Here is a 22928-nt window from a genome sequence, read left to right on the forward strand (position 1 = left end):
CCCGACTTGCTGCTGGTGGTGGTCCCGTCCACAGGCCCTTTAATATTGGATCTTCGATGACTCTTGCAGGATTGACTATATTTATCATGATAAAGTGTTTTGCGAATTTGTGCTCTTAATCGGCGAGGCGCAAAAAGACACAAAAAGCTCGACCTTTCGAGTTTTTTGGGCTAGTACCAACTAGCACAAGCTGCCGCGCTTGTACAGCGTCGCTGTGTCCTTGAAAAGGGGCGCACAATTGCACTCAGTGCAGTGCTGAGCAAGAAAACCATCTTTCCCGCTTCTAACATTGTTAGCGTGTTCTCTCAGCTGATCGTTCAGACAACTTCCGGTCGCTCCGACATAACAAGCACCGCATGAAAGGGGGGTCCTATAGACAACTTCCCGGGAGCATGCCGCATACCTGTTTCAATGTTGAACTCTGTATTCCATTGATGACTGCGTTGTCAGGGGGTTTGTAGATTTGGTGAGGCTGAATCATTTGAACGGTGCCGAGAAGAGGACACGAACTCCAACACGTTTTTTTTTATTTTCTTGAGGCTGTGTGATATCTGGTGTTTGTGTGGAATCACGGCTATCCTTTCACGTTCTGTATCCGTGTTGCTCGGATTCTGTCGCTGCCTCTGCTCTGCCTTATTAGTCCGCAGGATAGTCTCAGCAACGGAAGCGATGAACGCCTCGGGGAAACCCGAAGCCTTAAGCCGGGAAACTTGAGCTTTGAAGCTCGCAGAGATATTGTGGGCGCACGACCTATTTAAGGCATTCTCAAGACAGGTTCGTGCTATGCCTCACTTAATTAACTTCCTGTCTTGTCTCTGTGTCGTCGTTTTGTTCTCGCGCTACAACTATCGTCATCGTTTGCTGGGGAGCGCGGCCGGAGGGAAACGTGCCGTTTGCCCGCCATCTCGGAGGTCATGTTTGGCATCATGTTTGGTGCCACCTCAACAGGGCTGCCAGAACGAGGCCCTAAGGAAAATGTAAATTTATATAATATAAGGAATCGTTTCTTTTGTTAGCTAAAAATTGTAGTTCAGCTGTTATATCGTAATAAGAAAACGTACTACGTGCCGCCGAACAGGCAAAAAAAAAAAAAGTGTTCTACGCAGCGCGAAGACGAGCAAGGGGTAAAGCTCTGCTCGCCGCCACAGCCCGCTTAGACAAGTAACGAGTCTGCTTGGTAGACGCCGTTTCGTACGCTTAAAAAGAAGCGTTCTCGTCAGGGCCGCGTTTGCTGCCACCGGGTGGCACGAACCTTTTCGAGGCAAAACGGTTCGGTTCACCCAATAGCCGCTTAAAACCGGCTTGACTTGGCTGAAAACTTATGAATAGACGGCGACAGAATCGCCGTGTTGGACATTTTTTGGGGGACGTTTAGGTGGTGGGAACGAAAGGTCTAAGGTTCCTCACTAGCTTGTGAGGATCTTTACCGTGCGGTGGTTATTTATCCGTGGTCTTTGCTTGGCCGGGAGCCTCATGCATTCGTGAGAACCGCCTCTGCGCATGAATACGTGGTCTCGTTCTGTAATACTGTCTATAAGCAATGTGGTAACGACTTGCGCGATCATGAACACCGTGTGTTATGCTATTTGTGGATGTATGCCGTACGTGTATGTCTGGTAAGTGCGTGTGTAGCGTAAGGATCGATGTGTCGCTTCGGTGAAGTGTATGCTTGCGCCAAAACTTTCATTGAAGCTTCTTCTTGCGTAACTGCGTGAGACAGATACGAAATGCACAAGTTGGAAGCGATGGACTATTACCAGGCGTTCACACGACGTTATTTTCCAAGTGGCTTAAATATGTTGTCGCCGAATACGATAATCGGTTTTCTAAGCTATGTCTTTTCTTGTGGGTGTATACAAAGAAAAAAAAAAAGAAATAAAGTTGAAGATATGCTGGGAGCACTATAAATATTCGCTCAAAATTGCCACCTTAAGCGTCTTCTTAAAATTAAACAGTGCCGCAAGGCAGTCGTGCCTTGCGGTGAAGTGCACGCTGTGTATTGCGGTAAAGCATACATATTGCGCGCGCTCGTGTTTAAATTGGAAATGTAGCACTGACATTGGGCCTCGTGTGTGCACCTAAATTGTACACGCGCTATCCTCTGCCTCATCAGTGACGATGCGGCAGTCAGTATCGTCATCATCTTCAGCTTGTGTAACAAGCCCAGAACAATTTACCTAGTAAAATACATTTTGTGGCAGGCAATTCGCAAGGCATTCAAATTTTAGTTCATTGCAGGATTAATTCAAGATTGTTAAATGGCACCTTCAAATAAACGAAACATGCATATGAGAGGCTTCAGTCGTACTTCAAAATTTGTGCCATGCCTCAAATTGAAAATGATTATAAAGGAAATATATGCTAAGTCTGGGTGTAGATTACCATTCACAATTCAATTGCCATTCATATTTTAGAAACTTAGAAAATTTGTAGCTCATGTCTTCTTATTGAGTAAGCACGAAAATAACTGTTGAAGGCCGTACGACGTAGGTGTTGAAGAATGGTCTACAATTACTCACACAGTTTGCAAGAAATAAATCTTTGAAACCTATGTTGTGCCAGAACTAAGTGAAGGGTGGTTATGGAAGGAAACTGGTTATGACCCGACATAATAACGCATGTTCGAACGTCTTATATGGGCTGCTTGTTGGCAAAATGGGGTGGGAATTAGGTAAGTGCCTGCAGGGATCTGCACGAAGAGATGAAACCTGCTACATCTTTTTCATAAATTTCATTATTTGTGTCAAGCATGCGTGCACTCTTCGTTGTTGTGTTCTCTCAGGGTGCAAGTATATGGCATACGCTTGAAATCCATACCTTACCCCTGCGATTTGAAGATGTTATCACAGTGGACATGAACGTGCAATGTAGTTGAAAACGTTGCTGGGCACCAACTTTCTTAACAATCTGAACCCGCTTATACTACAAAAGTTACCACGTGACTTCAGCCAAATAGTTTCTAACTGTTGTGGTTACTGTCAGATAAAAGTAATAATGAGCTAGTTGTGCTTGGACAATAGTCTTGCTTTACTGTATTAAAATACACTAATTTAGTACCTGCATATAGAACTGACCACTTATTTTTTTTTATTTGTGGTCCTATTTGTTACAGTTTACTTTCAAAATATTTCATACAAGGTGGTCAAGTTTTAAGTCCATACAGTGGGCAAATTTTATCAGCAGTACCGCATGCTGTACAATCACTTTTACTTCTCCTAGAAAGCATGGTGTTCCACTATTCCGGTATGTCTCGGCTGGGCTTCTCGACCTCGACGACTGTACATGTCAAACAGTTTGCCAAGTGTAACTCCTTACTCCCCCCATAACTCTAAATTTTGTCGAGCCATAATAAATAGCTGGCAGTAAGAACCAGTTACAAAACCCTTTTTTTATGAAGTGCTCTTTAATAAGGGACCTAACAATTCTGTACATAAACGATGACAGCAACCACTTCTCCACAGATTGAACGATTAGGTTGTACTCATAAAAGCATTAATATAATCAGACTCTTTTTTTTTTTTGGAAAGTAAATACAATGCATAAATAGTCTTACCAGTCTGTGATTCAATATTGTAGCTAAACTATCGTTGAAAGCCAGAGTCATTTACAAATGCCATGTGAATTCCCGGAAAGCGCTAGGTAGCTTTATATAAATTGGGGATGTCTGCAAAAAAGCAAAAAGCCTATGTTTATGTTGAGCAGAAGTCCAAGTGAACATGCATGCATATGTTCATGAACTAGTTCCCTGTAACATGTGGTGCAACAGCTCTAGCTTAAAAGCTTCAGGCAGCTTTTATGCTGCTCCAAAAAGATTTTAGTTGCACCACAAGCTCCGGATATGCCTTTCATGAGTCACGTCACTGTGCCTGTTCAGTGTTTAAAAAACAGGTTTGAAGGGGATGGTAAAAATCTTTTTTGAAGGGGTGAGTAGCAGAGAGCATTAATTTATTAAAGTCTTCAATTTTATTATGTTAGCTCTGAGGCTTGCAGGTATGTTAAATGAGCATGGTCATATGAGTAACAACTCATAGGTCAATAATATTTGGGTTGACAGCAAGGTATGAAGAGACAGGATTATGAAAATTGCAGAAGTAGAAGTAATGAAGTTGTCGAGAAGACTTTGTTAACAGTACATTTACAGGCTTCACGCACAATTTGCTTTCCAGCAGGGTGAATTTACTTTTGCTGATGCTTCCGATGGCGTCATTGCACTTCATAAGCGCTGGTTTTATGCACTGCACGTGACGATCTTGTTTTTTCAAGGTTCATGTACTGATTAAAAAGTATAGGATCAAGAAACTTACATGCTGTCTTAAGGCATAATCATGCTCACCATAGAGGTAATTGGTGACATTTTAGTGAGTTGTATGTGGGAGGTCTGTGTACATAACATCATAGTAATCTTGCAATGCTGTAGCTTTATTTGTGTAACGAGTGAAGCTTCTTTTCCTGTTAAAAATTTCTGCCAAGCAAACAAGTTCCAACAGTAGGATTTGCCCTTGGGTAAAGCAGGTGGTAAGAGTGAGCTTATTCAGAAGCCCTTCAAGAGTACCCACTGAAGGAATTAGTACCTATAGGGCAAAAATTCCAGTGCACCAAGAAGGGCAAGGGAGGACGGTGCAGGTTAACATTTCAGGAGGGCATCTTCTGGACATCATCCTTCTCTAGCCACAAGCTTGTATGGCCAATGTTTAGCAGACTCCTACTAACATAAACTAGGAATAAATGTTGCTTCTCTATTGCAAGATGACACACCATATACCTTTTGAGAGTCTCCTCACCACAAGCTCTTACATTAGCCTAAAAATATTTTTTTTCTACGGTGCCCTTTTTTTGTCCTAAACAGTTGTCTGAAGCAACAATATGCACATTGTGACAGTCTAGCTGGTGACCACAGAGATGGCTCCCGCCATCACGATGTATACTCCACTCAAAATGTAAGACATTGCAAAATCATAGTCCGGTGTGCGTGTATACGACCTTGGACATGCAAGCAGTGACCACTTCTCTTGTGTTCTCTGCACTGGCAAATGCTTGTTGCACACCTGTTCAAGATTGTGACAGTGAAATTAGTTCTGGCAATGCTGTCTCAGAGGTAAGACTGTGTACAACCTGAGGAACACCATGGTGGAGCGAGCAGAGATTCATATCAAATGTAGTAATAAACTGGCAAAACCATGGTGATACAAGCACACTTGCATTAATTTATTACATTTTTATTGAGGCAGACATCACACAGCTAAGCCTAGTTGTGATCTCTTTTCATTATTGTCTACATAGTTTTTCCGTTGGTCACAGCACAGGAAGAAAAATTTCTGCGTGGGAGCACCATATTTTAAGCTTGCATGACTCCAATGAAGCACTGTGCGAACAGATATATTGAAAATGTCAATACTTCGGGTCCTATAAATGGTGAACTGGTTTTCACTTTCAGCCGGTGATCCTGCAGGAGCTTTAGCATATACTCTAAGGTCATTTTTCATCAACAATGCCACATACAATAGTTTAACAATGGTTGTTAATGGGCAAGATGATGCATAGCTTCAGGGAGCTAATTAAGCTAAGGGGGAAAATTATAGACGCCTAAGCACCACTGGAAAAATGAAAAAGCACAGAAAAAAAGCATCGGTCGCAGCTGAACTACAGAAAATATTTACACTGCACCACACATTCGCATCGTCTAGAATTTTCCCTAATATTGTTATACCAACCTGCCTAGCAGCAAGTACTTCCAAGGTAATGAAGTGCACTATGACACTTGCATAAGACAGGGAACAGGACGCGAGTTAACTGCCATTTATGTTTGTTTGTGCAGCGTGTCTACCAACCTGGGAAAGTCGGGGAATTGGGGCCTTGCTGGAAAACTGTAGAAACTTTGGTAAAACCTGGCTAATTCATGGAAACTGGCGGCAGTCTGTGCCACCATCACAAAAATAAGCATTACCCTTGATCAATACTCAAAAAGTCACTCCTTCGACTGCAACTACAGTGAACAGCTAGAAGAGGCCTAAAAAAAGGCAATGCATAACTGTTTCTTCTTAGTGTACAAACAAAAGGATACACCGGCCAAAATAACACAAAGTTTACTGATGTTTGGGCACCTGATATTGTTCTGAATGACAGCCATAAGAAAGGTACATCGTATTTAAGTATGACTAGGTGCGTGATGTAAGCACCAAAAGTATATGGTCAGCGTTCCATAAATGTTATTGAGTATATGTGCAGCTGTGTGAATGTGCAGGGATTCCAGGTGCTGGCATGATGCAAGCTTGTTTTCTTCGACCAGAACACGGTTGCTTGACCAGTCAGTTTGAAAGCCTGTATATTCCGCATGTTCAGCGAGGGCATCCAAGGCCACCCATGATTTGGTGACTTCATTTTGAACTGTTGTGTTGTTTAACTCTTTCATTGAAATCACAGGTCTCATAGACTAACATGTTGTCACACTCGTGGCAGACTACAGTGTAAAGAAGACTACAAAAAGTTCGCTCGGCAGCTTATTCTTCCCATTGACTAAAGCATTTCTTAGCTTCCATGTTGGTACATGCACTATTTTGATGTATGTTCCTTCTACATATCACATATCATATCTGACTTTCCAAGCACAGCATTTCTCACATCGGTAAATTTGTGCATATTTGTCCTGGCCACAAATTCGGCTTGGCTTGAAGGCCTTTTAGTTTGGTGCTTATGTTAGAACTGCCATCACAAGAGGTTAGCTGGGCTATGTTTTGCCTTGTATAATATTATTGCTATTATTATTATTATCGGCGATGCAGCTGCAAACGTCCTCCGCTATGCACTTATTGCAGATATTTCAAGAGTAGCACACTCTGTTTTCATTTCATTTCCTTGAGATGGTGTTATTAAATCCATGAGTATTTTTTATCATTATGTTCATAGAAGAGTACGTAAATGAAGGTAGCATGAAGGTAACCAAAACACGCAACTTAGCTTCACAAAAAAAGCCTACTGGCTTTTTCAGCTTGCCTTTGTTGTACATAGCCTGGTCACTCCTCACAACGGTGTTCATGCTGTCTGAGACGCCTCTGGAAGCTAAGTTGCATGTTTTGGTTGCTGACAAGGAAGGCTTCTTTTCAACTCTAGATGGCTCTATGTATAATGATAAGGTAGCCACTGGTTTGGAAAAAAGCTGAATAAATCATTTTCTGAGCAACTGCAGCCAATCAATTTATGTGGATGGACATGCATCTTCACTTTCACATGCAAAGTCTGGTGTTCCCCAGGGATCAATCATGGGACCAGTTTTGTTTCTCATTTACATCAACGACATTGGACATGGTTTGTCATCTACTATCAAATTATTTACATACAACTACATCATTTATAGAAAAATTGACAGTACCCAAGCTAACGAGTCATTATAGTTGGACCCTAATAAACTCGCATTTTGTGTCACCATGGCAAATTAACACTTCCAAAACGAAAGCCATGACGTTTACAAGAGCACATAAAACAGAAATGAGTCAATATGAAATTCAAGCTCTCCCCATTGAAAAAGTATCCCTATTTAAATATCTTGGAATTCATTTATCTTCTGACCTGCCTTAAAATAAGCGCATCGATATCATAACTAGTGAGGTGTCAAAAGCACTTGGATTTATTAAAAGAAACCTTTACTTGGTGAACTATACCTCTAAAATGCTAGCGTACGCTACACTTGTCCGTTGAAAGATAGAATATGCATCCATCATCTGGAACCCACATCAATCATATCTCATCGATTAACTAGAATCAATACAAAATGAAGCAGCAGGATTTATCACCAAGTAGTATTCTTGCAACTGCAGCACTACAGATATTACACACTCACTTTCATTACCCCTTCTTGAAACACGCAGACTGTCGTTGCTGTTGTTGCATTTTCATAGATTTCATCGTAGTAAATCTGCCTTCGTAAAGCTTGCACAAACACACCTCATAATATTTTGAAACATATTGACAACCAATTCAAAATACAGCCTTTTTTGGTACACACAATTATGTATCAACACTCTCATTACTTCGAAGCACACATCACTGGAACACACTGCCGAGCGACATTGCTTGATTCATTGATCATGCCGCCTTTGTAAACCAATTCAATATTTTCTTGGACATATGACTTACCTATCTGTGTGAGTTTGTAAGTGCATGTATGTGCTTATTTTTACTCTTCTTTCATTGTAAATATATTTTCTCCTTAAAGATGATAGTCTTGCTTGGGATATTCCAACGCAAAAATTTTGGTCTGTCTGTCAGCAAAAAGGCTCAAGTACGACCACATCCACAGCATCCACCAGTATTGCTCAAGTTTCTGCGTTCATGCTTGTACTATTGTCAATAAAAAGCAAATATTGAGCATATTTGAGGCACAATATCAACACGTCAATATTGTGCACTGTGTTTATTTATACTAGAAAAGGTATAAATAAGTAATTCTAAGCACTGCAGCTGACAATGCGACGCTTTGCATAGAAAGGCGAGTCTCCTACGCTTTTCTAAGACGATACTGTGCTGCTACCTGTCTTGAAATCTACAAAGTATGGCCTCCAAGATTGCACGCATGCTGCGTGCTGCGTGCTCGCTATAACAAAGGCCATCCTTTCGTTTTCTGAAATTACCGCCTGATGGCACTCATGTCTCACACAACACCTCCAGGATCCCATTCACCAGTTTTCTCGTGCAAAACATCAAATAAATATTTCTGTCTATTCACTCTTTTCAGGCGAAATACAATAGTCTTTCGACGACATTTTTGGTCAAATATGGAGATAGGGGACAATTTTTTTCATGGCAATTTTCTGTATATGTATATTTTTTGCACTATAGCTGTGTCTCTCTTATTGAGTTTTCATTCATGCCACAATTTTTTTTTCCTTTTGCATCTTTGTCTATGGAACTGTATTTTACATTGTTTACCACTTTAATTTTATAATGGCAATGTTCTGATTTGCAAATTTATTGTATAACTAAAACCCCCTGCGTAATGCCTGAATGGGCCTTTAGGGTATATATTAATAAAAAAAAGTGTTGATGCACAAAGCGGGTGACTGAACGAATAAGTTTATGCCCTGTTACTAACTAACGCTCAATCAGGAACATGTAGCGGCAAGTGTGAAAAAAGCAAAAAGGCAAAAACTATCAGTTTTTATTTCAGTGAAGATTCATGTTGCCACTAAGAGCTATTGTTTCAGAAAAAGACACTTGGTAAATAAATGTTTCAGAGTATATTCAAAGAAATTCGGAGCGTTTGAAGACTTGTGATCCGCTAAGAATTTCTAACTCAGAATCTATCATCTTATCACTAAGTGAACAACCTTCTTTGTGCCGTAATGCATTCGGTATAGACGTAAAAGATTTATATTATTGTTTGCCCCAATGTGAAGATTTGAAGTGTATAAAGCAGTGCATCAGAGAAGATAATGATGAGTTGTTGTTTCAGTGCCAGTGTGGCATCTCTATTGGGTCGTTTTTAGAGCTCATGCAGGCCACCTAAATTCTACCATTGTGTCTTGGAAGAGAAATAATTTTGTCCAAAAATCTGGTATCTGCATTGAATCATGAGTATACCTGTAATTAGTTATATTTTTCTTGGGCATGTAGACGGGCAGCTGCAAAAGCATTTGAATTAGTTATCATCACACACTGTTTGATATGTCCATGACTTCTTAGTTCTACTGGACATTAACAATTGCTCTTTACTGGTTGCTAATATAAAGAAAGATGTTGAGGAAAACGAAATGTCAGCATTTCACTTTGGAGTTTCAAAAAATTGATGAGCTACAGTTTCTTGATTTAAGACAGGCTTTCATCAAAGATCACATATATAGCAATACCAACCTAGATTCATAAAGCCAATTCTAAATTTTAATTCTGGCCACTCAAAACCATACAGGGAGCCATTGCATCAACTGTGCTGGGTGCCGCTCTTCAGAAGTTACGCGAGCACCTTTTGGCGCATGCATTTGATGCACAAGTTGCTCGCCTTGCAAATTCTGGCTTTCTGGGTGACGTGATTTGCTCCTTGTCGGAAAAACTTATTTCAAAGATCGAGAAGTTTTATCGTTGTGATTCTAGTGCACTAGAAATTAGCAAGAAAAAGAGGCAGGCAGTTATCCTATACATACACAGGATAGCACATGGTTTGAAAAATGTTGGTGCTCGTTATTGCATAAACATGTCATTCTCAGCACGTAATAAAGTGCATAATGTGTGTACTTTGGTGGATAGAGCATTGTGTCAGCAGCCAGGGAAAGGGAACAAATGTGTCTCCAGTCATGTCCACAGATATGCTCCTTGCACTACTGGCGTGGTTTATGGGATTCCACTGTCTTGCAGCTGCGAATATTTGGGTGAAATGGGGCATTACATAAACGTGTGCTTAAGAGAGCATGGGCTAATGCTATCAGATGCTAAAATCACGTCTAATTTGGCAGCTCGTTGTAGGCCATGTGGATGTGTGCTCAGGGCTGGGCAGAGATGCCCGAAAAAGTATTCTGGAATGCAGATATCAAAATGCGTGGTTTGGAAGCATAAAATACAGATACTGAGATAAATTTGTAATTCATGTGACAGGATATTTCAGAGATACGTTTGCAAAAAGACAAAAAAGTATTCCAGAATACATATACTAAAATACTTTTGTCTATGTCGGGGATAGTTATACTCCATACAAACATTTGTTATGTGCAGCACATTGAAACTTGCAAATGAAATTGATTTATTATATTTTCGCCATTCTCCGAGTGTCATTAAGGCATTACAAAGGATGCTTACACTGCACATAATTGTTAATAACCACATATTTACAGATATCAGTTGCAATAAAAAACTATGCCATATGAGAGCATCAGTCACACGCATTGTACACTGAAATCCGTAACTCAACAGCAACACTATTAGTTATGCTAAAAGGAGCATAGTTCAAGCGAAGTGCTGGAACCACCATAAACAAACGAACTTCCAGTTGAAGTTTTAGTGTTTTCTAGAAACATCTTAGAAAAGGCAGAAAGAATTAAGAATGGACAAAACAAGGAATGCGAAAGGAAACTCAAAAAGACCTCTTTCGAATCGCTGTTTGGCCATGGTGGCGTTTTTTAAAAATGCTCTGCAGAAAGAAGTATCGTAGATGGCACATGACACCAAATTCTCTTTGGGTGGTTTGTGGCTTCCGCAATAAGCTCCAGTTTTTCAAATGGGCGCTGCAAAAGAAAAGTGGAAAAAAAACGAGAAAAACAAACACTACTCATTCAATTGGCATGAGGAAATACATTTAAAAAATGGCGCCCATTGTGCAGTATACAGTACTCCTCACAATGAAAATATCTGTGCTAGAATTCAATATAGCAGTATAACATTGTTGTCACGCTGAAGCAGGCCATCATTCAAACACATCATGGAATGCGAGTAGCAAAGCAACTAGCTCGCTTTCAAGAAGGTAGGAGTCAGTTTCGCCCTCAGCAGAAATGTAGAAATGGTGGGTGCATATCTTGCCGTGGACTGCCAAGGTCACAGCAGAAATTTTTTTCCCCATTGTCAACACGTCTCAGCTCATTTACAAAAAAAAAAAAAAGTAACATGATACCCGTGTCCTGGATAGTATCGCGATACATGCGATACACCGTGAAAGTATTTCACTACTGAGATACAAATACATTTTTTAAAAGTGCCTCGATACAGCAATACAGACACTCAAAAGTATCTCTTAAATACTATTGCGATACTACCCAGCCCTGTATGTGCCCCACTTGTAGAAAACAAATATCAAATATTGACATGTTGATTAGCGCATGTGTGAAGTAGCCGAAGCATTTTCATTAGATCTAACAACAAGTGCATAAGTATTTCATGTAACACTCGTCTAGATGAAGAACATAAGGTCTTAGAGAAGACATGAATCATTCTGTGTTGTAACAAATGTGTACATGTGCATAGTTTTGATGAGTCAATATTTTCTATATATGTTCTTTCCTTTTCCAAATAAATTTCAGTTGTGAAATCAGCGCTGTGACCCTCTCTGACTGCTTCTAACCTGTTCCTTTGTAAAATATTCTACGGTGAACACTCACCAATTTGCCTAAATCATGATTCTGCATCTTTTATTTACCTATGGAATCGGGGAAGCAGTTGCGGTCTGACAGATTCCTTTTTTCCACCCCATATTCAAACATCAGCGCTTCAAACGGTACCGCAGCTTTTATTGCAGGTGTCTGAGTACTTTGATTGTGCTCCACGTGTCAGAACCCAGAGAAATAAAACACCAACAAGCATGTGTGCATTGTGTAAAAAAAAAAGAGAGTGAAAGAAAGGATAAAGTAAATTTTGCTGTACAGTTTCGTTGTCGCAACATTGTTGTTAGTCGTTGTCAAGACAAGGTCGCATAAAATACGTAAGTATTCCTTTTTGCTGAAAAGTATATTTTAGACGTGTACAAATGAGACGGGGATGCAGATAATTAGTAAATACAGCAGTCTAAATCAAAGTAATCTAATCCAATCCTAAATGGCCTGCAGGCTATAGCCATTATAATGAACTAGAATGTGCTCCAGTAAGCCAACTGGCCGGGCTGTTGCATCTTTGTTTTATACGAATGCCACGAGATAGCGCCACCTTTACGTTTCCTAGCAGCATTGGCTGCACTGTTGGACTATTGCAGGCTCCTTCAAACTTGCAGCTACAGTTGATTTTATTTGTGTGGTTGTGTTCTGGTTGTTCCAAGAACCAAACAGCCAACTTCCTCAGTGCCTGGGTCGCAAGTTTTGTTTTGACCAGATACACACATTTTTTCATATTTACCACATACACTCACAACATTATGAGTGTGTGTGTAAAATGTGTTCATTTGTTTTATATGAGTGCCTCTTATTTTATTTTTTTTTTACTGCTAAAGTGTTCTTTCCACTGCACATTTTCCAAGAAGACATTATGGTCATGGAATTTGCTTTTAATCTATGGGAAAACCTGGAAAAATCACTACATTTGAAAAAATTTTAATTGATAAACACCCTGTTGTGGCTTTGCTAGCAAGTATGTTAGGAAACAGACACATGTACAGTATGGAAGTGTGCAATGTCACAGTCATGTATTGTCAAGAAACGTCACATGCCTACACTTGAAATACTTTTCTGACCTTCCAAGTTTCAACAAATGTGTCAATGACACATCACTTCTTTCCTAGGATGAAATGCTTTCAAGAGTCCTATCAGGACCCCTGCCTATGATCTTTTTCAGGTATTTAATATGAACTGACATGCCCTAATGCTTGCATACTTACACAACAATCTGTCAAATTTTCCATACACTCTTAACAGCCTGTAAATTCACTCCTAACAACACCCCCTCCACTCTTCCAGTATAGGCCAAAAGGGTGATTATTTACAATACCATGCTTGTGGAACATTACTATCTATGAATCTTACAATTGTTTGGTGAAAAAAATTAGGGGACCCTCAAGGTTTGAGTAGAACACAACAGTGATATCCTATCCCTAGTGCATACTCCAACCACCTAGTGCATACTTTTTGCAGGGTAACATTACTTGAAAAGTTCATACTGCAGATTATTACTACGTAATCAATGTTTAAAGTGGCTTGTGCTAGTAAGGGTTTCGCATATAGTTGCAGTCTGCGTAATGGATTTCTAAATGGTGGCTAAGCGAGCTTCTTGATACGTACACATAGTTACTTCGAAGAGCGCAGAGATGGGACACAGGATAGACCACGCAATACAGGTACTGTGTAGTATGCTTTAAACCATGAGCAACTATGTGCATGAAATGTTTTTAAACTTGATATGCACCCAGTACATGGTCCTAAGAGAATACTCCAGTAGCATTTGTGCCTTTTGTTTTTCGTGGCTGCTTTAAACAACGAAGTCATTATGATAATCACACGTTCTGATGGCCAGTGGCAATGCACATTTGTACCATGAAATACTGCGATATTACATATTGTATTGTGAAGCGTGTATACTAGACGCGTGTATTTGTAAAGCATGAAAATTATTTTTGAGCAGGCACGTGGCTTTGTGGTAGAATGCCTGCTTGCCACACAAGCAGCTTGGCTTCTATTCTCACTCAGACCTAGAAGGTTTTATTTGTTATTCTTTTTATTTCCATGTTTTTATATAATAGACCAGATGTAAAGTGAACATGGAGAATTTCATGCACCAAAAAAATGCCAACGCTGCAGCTGTACAGGTGGAATCACACTTATCCAGAGCAGCGGAGCGCATGGCTCTTGTTAGTGACGGCTTCTACTTCACCTTAGCTACATGCTTCTGTTCACGCTTAAGTTATCGCACAAAGGCCTAGCACGTCGTATGCCATGTTAGATATTCATACGGCGTCGCCATTAACATATTTCAGCAGAAAACAGCAACTGGAGCGGTTGGCTGGGTGTTTTAGACAAGTGTGATTCAATCTCTAGAAATATAAGTGATTTAACACTCCAAATTTAATTTTGTTGTGTTCAATTCAACAGTCATGATTTGCAAAACTGTATATGTTTTAAAAGTTTACTAATGTTTTAAAATGTTAAGTACACCAAAATAAAAGAAAACTTGTGCAACAGTATGATACACAGCATCCGCCTTGGCACATTAAAAGAAAAAAGACTTGAGAAGTTGTGTAGTGCAGCTGGCTACTCAGCTCCAGGAATGTGCTTGTACCAATGAATACTTACCCTTTCTCAACGGTTCTGTGGATTTCGAGGGCTTGATTATTTCCTACGGCCAATCAATTTTTTTAATGTACATTTCTTTTATGTCACTGGAAAGCTCGTAATTCAGAATGTCTAATCACGCATTGGCAACACAAAAAAGGCAATGAAACAGTTTTCACCAACCGTTGTTGCTGATGGAGTCTTATATGCAACACATGTTGAAAACAGTGGCCTACAGCTGTTCACTGCATTGGTACCAAATTCTGCCATGACAGAGTGCATGAGCAAAGTGCTGGAGAGATGGTGTGTGCATGCACTGTGGTTCAATGCAGGTTTTTTGTTGCTGTGAAGGAAGCTCCACTGCTGCGCATCAATTTCTTAACCTTTTGATGGTTAATAGGATAAATGCAGCCCACTTTTTCCTCAGTAAAACTTTCTCTGCCACTTTATGTTGCCATCAGCACAATGCCTTCCAGTTGTGGTGTACCAGAAACATTAAGGAAACTGAGAAACTATATATTGCACATTTACAATGCATGGTATCAGTGATACGTTGAGTTTAAAATCTTTTATTCTGTTAATATTTTTTTTTCAGCCGGTGTCATATTGCGTACCAGGTAGCTAAAGTTTCAAATTTATGGTATTCTTCTGTTCAGATTTTTTAAAGAATTTTAGCATGCAACTATAGATTTTCTTTCTAAATTGCAAAAATTATATCTGCCTAAAATCATTGTGGAAGTGCACTCGAATGAAAAATGATGAAGCAGTTCCTTGCATAGCCTAACAACATAGCATACATGCATAACTGTTTTTTTATCTTTGATGGATGCCACAAAACAGCACATTCTTTTATATTTTTTATCATTATGAGGAGAGGCAATGAGACCAAAAGCTGTGGCTAAGACACTGTTGCTAAAATTTCGTGCCAAAGGAAAAATATGGCAAAATAGCTGCTTCATACAGCCAGGAAGCCAAAGAGAACATGAGTTTTCAAGATCATCAAATCATGCAAGATATATGAGAAAAGCAAATATGTCACACCTTAATAGAGTTCACGAATATGATGCAGCATTTGTTAATACACTTACGGCATTCAGTGCATTGACACCAAGTCAAAGTGGCTTGCCATGATTCATTACCACAATTTTAATTATTTGCGAAAATGCAGGCTTAACTAAGATGTTCGCCCTTATTCATTGCAGATACAAGACAAGACATGCATAGACACAGCTTCGTTAAATGTGAATGAAAAGCAATATTCTCCTTTTTCTTTATTTTCATATGAATGCGGGCAATCATCTATGCCTGCTGTTTTCTCCTTGTTTTCGACGAGTTTCAATATTATCGCCACCTACCGACAAGACAGACACAAGCTGAAAGGGTACGTGTATGTGAAGGCCTTGGGACAGAGCCGCTAGACTCAATGCCACAGGCAGAGGCGCAGAATTGCGTAGAAAATCTGAAATTAAGGTTCACTGCAATTTTTCTCCCACAGTTTTAGAAGTGTTCCTCTGTACTGCTTCCATTGGGCCTTTTTGGGCAAGAAATTTGGCAGCAGAATTACAGCTTAGTGCCCTTATGAGACAATGTAAATGTGTTGCCCCACTTATTCAAAGATGCTTCATGGGTCGATGAGCCACATGCGTCCCACTTTTTTCTCATAAACTGATGGCCATATTTCAGTGAAGACTGTGTCACACTATTTTTAGGCATGAAGTTCTGCAAATTTCTGTTATTATGTGAAAAATATCGATGAATTCACGAAGGGTAAGTTAAATTGCATTATAAGCAAAATTGAAAGCGAGAATGCAATATATATGCTATATAATTTTAAGCCAGATTAACGATTGTCTGAGCTGCAGCAGGCAACGTGCAGAAATTCTCCAGAACTCGATACTAAGCTTTTGCCACGAAGCGGTGTAATGGCACAGCTGCTGTGATTTTCAAACACCATTTCAAAATACATATACAACTCAAATTACTCAAGGGAAAGGGAGCTTGACTTTATCATACTTCTGCATGTTTCCAAATAAAGATCTATTTACACTTCCTGGCCAGTTAATTGCTGTACCCCTAACCAGACATAAAAGTGAAAACCATGACATTTGGTAGTCTAACAATGGACCTAGGGATTTCAACATCACACCAATGTGATTTGGCATAAGCTGCAAAAGCTTATTCAATCAGTCATACATTGTTACCCTTTTATGCCAGTTTTAACGCGATAGTTTTAAAAATCTCGTGGGCATCGTTGATTGTGAGTGATGAACCTTGTGAGCAACCGGAAAAATCAAGAAAGATGCAAATAAAATAAGTAATAAAAAATTTCCCAGTTTGCGGGAGGATCAAGCCCAGGCCGTTTGCATGGCAAGCAGGCGTTCTACCGCACAGTCACACATCTACTTGGAAATTAAGGAAAATAGCTTCATCTGCTTGAAAATGCAGTGAAAATAATGTTAGGCTTTGCAAACACATGTGTCCTGTATACTGCCTTCACAATTCAATATGTAATATCACAGTAATATTTCTTGATACAAGTGTGCATTGTAATCAGGCATCAGAACATGTGCTCATCTTAAGGACTTCATAGTTACAAGGTGGCCAGCCATAACAAAACGCACACATTTTGCTGCACACATTTCCTTCAGACCACATAGTGAGTGCATACCAAGTTCGAAAATATTTCATGCACCAAGTGCTTGAAGTACGCACTAGGGCCAGGGTATCATTATCGTGTTCAATTCTTGAAAGCGAACCTTAAGGGTCGCCCAATTTCCTATGATGCAGCTGTGATATCGGGTTGACGTCAACTGTTGCTAGGTGCCATGCACTGAAGTTGATTTATGCAGCAGCGTCCAGGGCTACCATCCTCACTAGCACCAGCACTTCATACCAGCTTATTGATTCTGGTGTTCCTAATGCTCAAGTTCATGTTTGCATCATTGCACAAGTGCAAACAACTGGTTATATAAACACTTGGAATTCTTCAATGTATGTCTGTGTGTGGAACATTTGGACGTATATTTGGCATAATTTCATGACGTGCCGCTATAAAAAAATCACAACATGGTCACGCTAAGCATGCCTTCGCATGCTTTGCATAATGTCGATTCCGGAGCTACGTGGAATATGCTGAATTTTTCAAAAATAACCTTGGGCAAGACGTACCTTCGGCACGAATCTTGACATAAGTATGTGTCAGTTTTTTACAAGAAAATGTAACTCTTAGAAATGCCGATTACCATATCTTTAATTGTATAGTCAGTGTACTTAACATTTTAAGCAGTACTCTCTTTTATATTCACACAAAACATAGCTGTAGTGTATGCCTCATAGTTGAGGAAAATGCTGGCAAAGCACAACTTGCACTTTTGCAGTTAAGACAACATAACTTAAAGGCCCACTGAACGTTTGTGTTATGCATGGTGTACTACTAAGTTATTACCGTTACTTCGTGCGATCAGGCTGACATTATGATCTGTGCATGATACAGCTCCTCAGCTGCACGACAGTGATTTTCATTGCAAAGCTGTTTTCTGGCACGACAGGCATGAGAATTTTAGGACAGGATGTGACAACGAGCATGTACGCTAAATATGAGTGTGCCGTCAATTATGTCGATCTGTGTATAGGAGCAAAAATTTAGCCAGGTAACGGTAAAAAAGTGACACAGGGAAAAAACGAGGAGCCCTCAAAAATGAGGGTGAGAGAAGTTCAGTGTGCGTGTGCCTCCTTCTTTCTCTCTTTTCTTCTCTCTTTCTCTTTGAGAGCTCGCCTTTTTTTTCTTGCTCTGTTCCCTGTTTTATCTTTCCTGTTTGTTTTCTTTTCTGCCTTTGGATGCATCACTTTCTACATTCTTTCCTTTCCAGGTGAAAATACTCCACGGTTTCTGTTCACTTTAACTGAAACCATGGCTATATACAGCTGGGACTAAGTACAAGCCAACACATTAGCAACATGTTCCAGTTGGTCCCAGCATGAACCACTCGAGACTGAAAATGACACCAGCTGGCCTGGAAATAGAATCAGCTGGAATCATTTGTTATAATGAAACCAGTTGATGTGAATTATTATTATTATTATTATTATTATTATTATTATTATTATTATTATTATTATTATTATTATTATTATTATTATTATTATTATTATTATTATTATTATTATTATTATTATTATTATTATCTTCCTTATGGCCATTCTCTTCATCCCAGAATAGCTGTAGTGCAAGGGAAATAAGTGATAAGGCACATTGCCTTCATGATGTTTTTTTTTTTTTTTTTACATCTAATGCTGACAACATTTACAGTTCATTGTATGCCAGTACAAGTTTCATTTCAAAAAGGCACAGGGTATTTCAAGCATTGCAAACAACTAAAAAACAGTTTGTGTTAAGCACAGGACATATGCACAACCAAATATTGCTGTGTGCTGCATCGAAGTTTAAACGGGCTGGCACTCCCTTACCTCCTATTGCCTAGCACCTCTCTGCCAGAGGAGGACATGGCGCTGCAATTTATAGAAAGGCATAAAGCTACCCTGAAAAGGTCTAACTCCTTTGCCTCATACTGCCATCACCTGATCTTTTGGAGATAAGGTAAGGTTGCATAAAAAACAGGTAGCCGTGCATCAGTCATTCCCTAATACATACCTCGTTCAAAAATCCAAAACATCCCCGGGATGTCCTGAAATGTCGAAAATATTCTTGTCTTGTAGGGTGTGCCACAAGACTGGCTGATATATCTGAGTCCATCAAATGCAGTTAAGATATGTAGGTCTTGGTAATGACATTATAAATACTGCCTAGAACAGTGTAACAGTGAAATACAGATTTAATGAGTAAACTGCAAATCAAGTGCAATGTTATCAATGCAATAATAATAATAATAATAATAATAATAATAATAATAATAATAATAATAATAATAATAATAATAATAATAATAATAATAATAATAATAATAATAATAATAATGAATATATTACTAACATGATTATAATAGTATTGTGGGGTTTACACATACAAAGTAACTAATTGCAAGGATTAAAAGGGGGTGCACAGGAAGGCAGTGAGGTATATTTATAACAAATTCAATCTAACGAATTCTCCTACTGAGTTGCAAACGAAAGCTGGTCTATTAACACTACAAGATAGGGCAAAAATAGCAAAACTAAAGATTTTATTTCAATTAATTCATAGTGACATAAACATCGACACGTCAGAAGTAATTTTTTTCTGTCATTTTAAGTTAACACTTTACAGGCACTCACAAACACATAATAAATACACTTTTAAATCAAGTTGCTATAAATATTCATACTTCCCCCAAACCATGAAAGAATGCAAACCAAATAAGTCCTTTTGGTACTGATGCCTCATCTTTCACTGTGTCCTTAGATATGGTACAAGCATCACGCATAACCGAGAGAAGAGAAAACAAAGAAAGGAAGGCAGTATTTGCCGAACAGTATAATAGACAGCGCTTTCTTAAGAATTAAATAGAAACTGCAGTTGGGTAAAGATAACTAGATGGCGCTGTACCCCTACTCTCAGATTGGCTGCATGGGGGGCTGTGCCTGGATATGCATAGAACGAGCGGATCTCTCAGTCTCCTTTATAGTCACCATACGTAGTGGATCGTTGGTGGGGCATGAACGAGGCAGAGTGGCGGGCACGTTAAAGACGCTTGCGCTCGGCTCCTTTGGCACGCGTCTCATCGGTGTTACCCATGCGTCACCTGCATTCTCAAACGCGATCGAACGCATAGACGCATGCATGGACGGACGCTTCACCCCACTCATAATCAATCACTACATGAATATGCTGTAATTTTTTGTAATTTTCTTTTTTTCTTCTGGAATTTAAAAATTTATTATTATTTTTCCTCATTTTAACTTGCACATATGTTGTAATACCACTACTATTATTATATTCTAACAAAGCTTATTCAGCAGCTAAGTACCTCTATATCACCCTACATTTCATACAACACTACGCAGTATAGATTTAAAACTACGCTTCAAAGTTAGACTCCACTTATTTACTCATAAATTGTGCCATTCTCTTGATGGAGTGATTCATAGACTGAATTATTTTATAATTTTCTAACACATTTGAGAGGGTCAGTCATAAACATTTACCTTAAAATTAAGTCATCTGGACCTTGGCACTACCGAACAAAGTTTAGTACTTTGAATGCTTCGCATGAAATTGAACTCGCTTTGTGCTCAGCTAAGCCCAGCTTATTTCTCATTTTAACTGCCAATGCCCCTTCCCTGCTATCATATAAATTTCGTCATGATTTGCTGATAATAGTGTTGTCATTTGTGAAATTACTAACAGAAACTATTTGTACCACATGTTATAGATATATTGCTAAAAAATAGGCTGGAATTAGTCTGAAACTCCCGCACTAACAATAAAGTTAGTGCGGGATAAATACCATATTCTTTCGTCACGATCGTAAAAATTCACATGGCGGAGGCATACTTATCGCCACTAAAAAAGAACTATCATGCTCTCTAATCAACACATCTTCACAACTAGAATCATTATGGGTAGGTAATATGCCGTGCCCCTCCCGAAGCAATAATGCTTGGCGTATGCTATAGGCCCCCTCGAACTGACCCAGACTTCCCGCGCAAACTTAACGAAATCTTATCCCAGGTAACTAATAAACACCCTAACGCACGTGTTCTGCTTTATGGGGATTTTAACTTTCCCTCCATTAATTGGCTCAATCAGGTTTCACCAACCTCGGGAAATACTGAAGCAAGAGAATTCGTCGATGTTTGCCTCAACTTTAACCTCATCCAACAGGTAACCAAACTAACGCACGTCACTAGTGAATCCTCAAACATTTTAGACCTGGTATTAACAAATAGCCCCGAAAGCTTGAAATCTATTGCATACTTACGTGAAATCAGCGATCACAAAGTCATCTATACCATATTTAACTTCACCCCAAAAATACGCTCCATTTTCCGGAAAACGATTCACTTGTATGATAAGGGTAATTATGAATTAATTAATCGTGAATTACGAGATTTTCTATCATACTTCGAACTCAATCTAGGTTCCTGTTCTCTCAATGACAGCTGGCTAATGCTTAAGGACAAGATAACTGACTTGACTAATAAATTCATCCCCACAGTGAGCTTTACTGCCAATAAAAATAAACCATGGTTTTCCACAAGTTTGAAAACACTTGAAAATAAAAAAAGCACCTCTTTCGAGCTGCGAAGTTTAATGGTAATGCGTGTGCATGGAGCAAGTACTATGCTGCGGAAGAAGCTTATTATGCTGAAATTAGAAAAGCGAAACAGACATTCTATCACAATGATTTAACTAAAATTCTGAAATCTAACCCTAGAAAATTCTCGGAAATCATAAACCTGCAACTAACACGAGACATCACGCTTACAAACGATAAAAATGAAGACGTAAGTGACACTGTTTGTGCCAATATCTTTAACACCGCGTTCTCATCAGTGTTCACTAAAGAAGCCAACGTACCGTTTCTTACGCCACCTACTACGACATTACCAGCGATGGACCCTGTTGTGTTATCCGTTAGTGGCATTTCATCACTCATTGACAAATTAAAACTTTCATCATCAGCTGGCGTAGACAATATTAACTCTAAATTGTTAAAAAATACTAAGGAAATTATTGCAGTGTACTTTTCGATGATGTTCTCATTGTCACTCGAAACAGGAATTTTACCAGACGACTGGATGGAGAGAAAGGTCATTCCAGTCCACAAATCAGGTAACAGACAGTCGCCCCTAAATTATTGACCCATCTCTCTAACAAGCGTCCCCTGCAAAATCATGGAACATATCATATAATTACACATCATGAACTTTCTTGACACCAACAATTTTTTTCATTTTTCCTAGCACGGATTTCGTAAATCATTATCCAGTGAATCCCAACTTGCTATATTTATTCATGATATACACTCTTCTCTCGACCATCACTTTCAGACCGATTCAATCTTTCTCGACTTCGCAAAAGCCTTTGATAAGGTACTGCACAAACGCCTACTGTTAAAACTTTCCCAGCTGAACCTGCACCCCAACATTCTTGCATGGACAACACAATTTCTTACTAACCGCTCTCAGTTCGTCTCCATTAAAAATACCCGTTCTAGCTCCCTCCCAGTAACATCCGGCGTCCCCCAAGGATTTGTACTCGCACCCCTCTTGTTCCTAATATATATTAATGATCTTCCTGTTCATGTATCTTCCCATATCCGTTTA

The 22928-nt window shown here is 39.3% G+C and overlaps 1 long non-coding RNA gene across 1 annotated transcript; it reads left to right on the forward strand.

The window, feature by feature from the left end:
- The first annotated feature begins 1369 nt into the window (after nt 1-1369).
- Nucleotides 1370-12005, forward strand: LOC142774525 (uncharacterized). The gene is made up of 2 exons (XR_012886428.1): nt 1370-6017; nt 8210-12005. It is a non-coding gene; the product is annotated as an uncharacterized LOC142774525 (long non-coding RNA).
- Nucleotides 12006-22928: the final 10923 nt, after the last annotated feature.

Source organism: Rhipicephalus microplus, chromosome 10 (assembly GCF_043290135.1).
Source record: "Rhipicephalus microplus isolate Deutch F79 chromosome 10, USDA_Rmic, whole genome shotgun sequence".
NCBI classification, from domain to species: domain Eukaryota; kingdom Metazoa; phylum Arthropoda; class Arachnida; order Ixodida; family Ixodidae; genus Rhipicephalus; species Rhipicephalus microplus.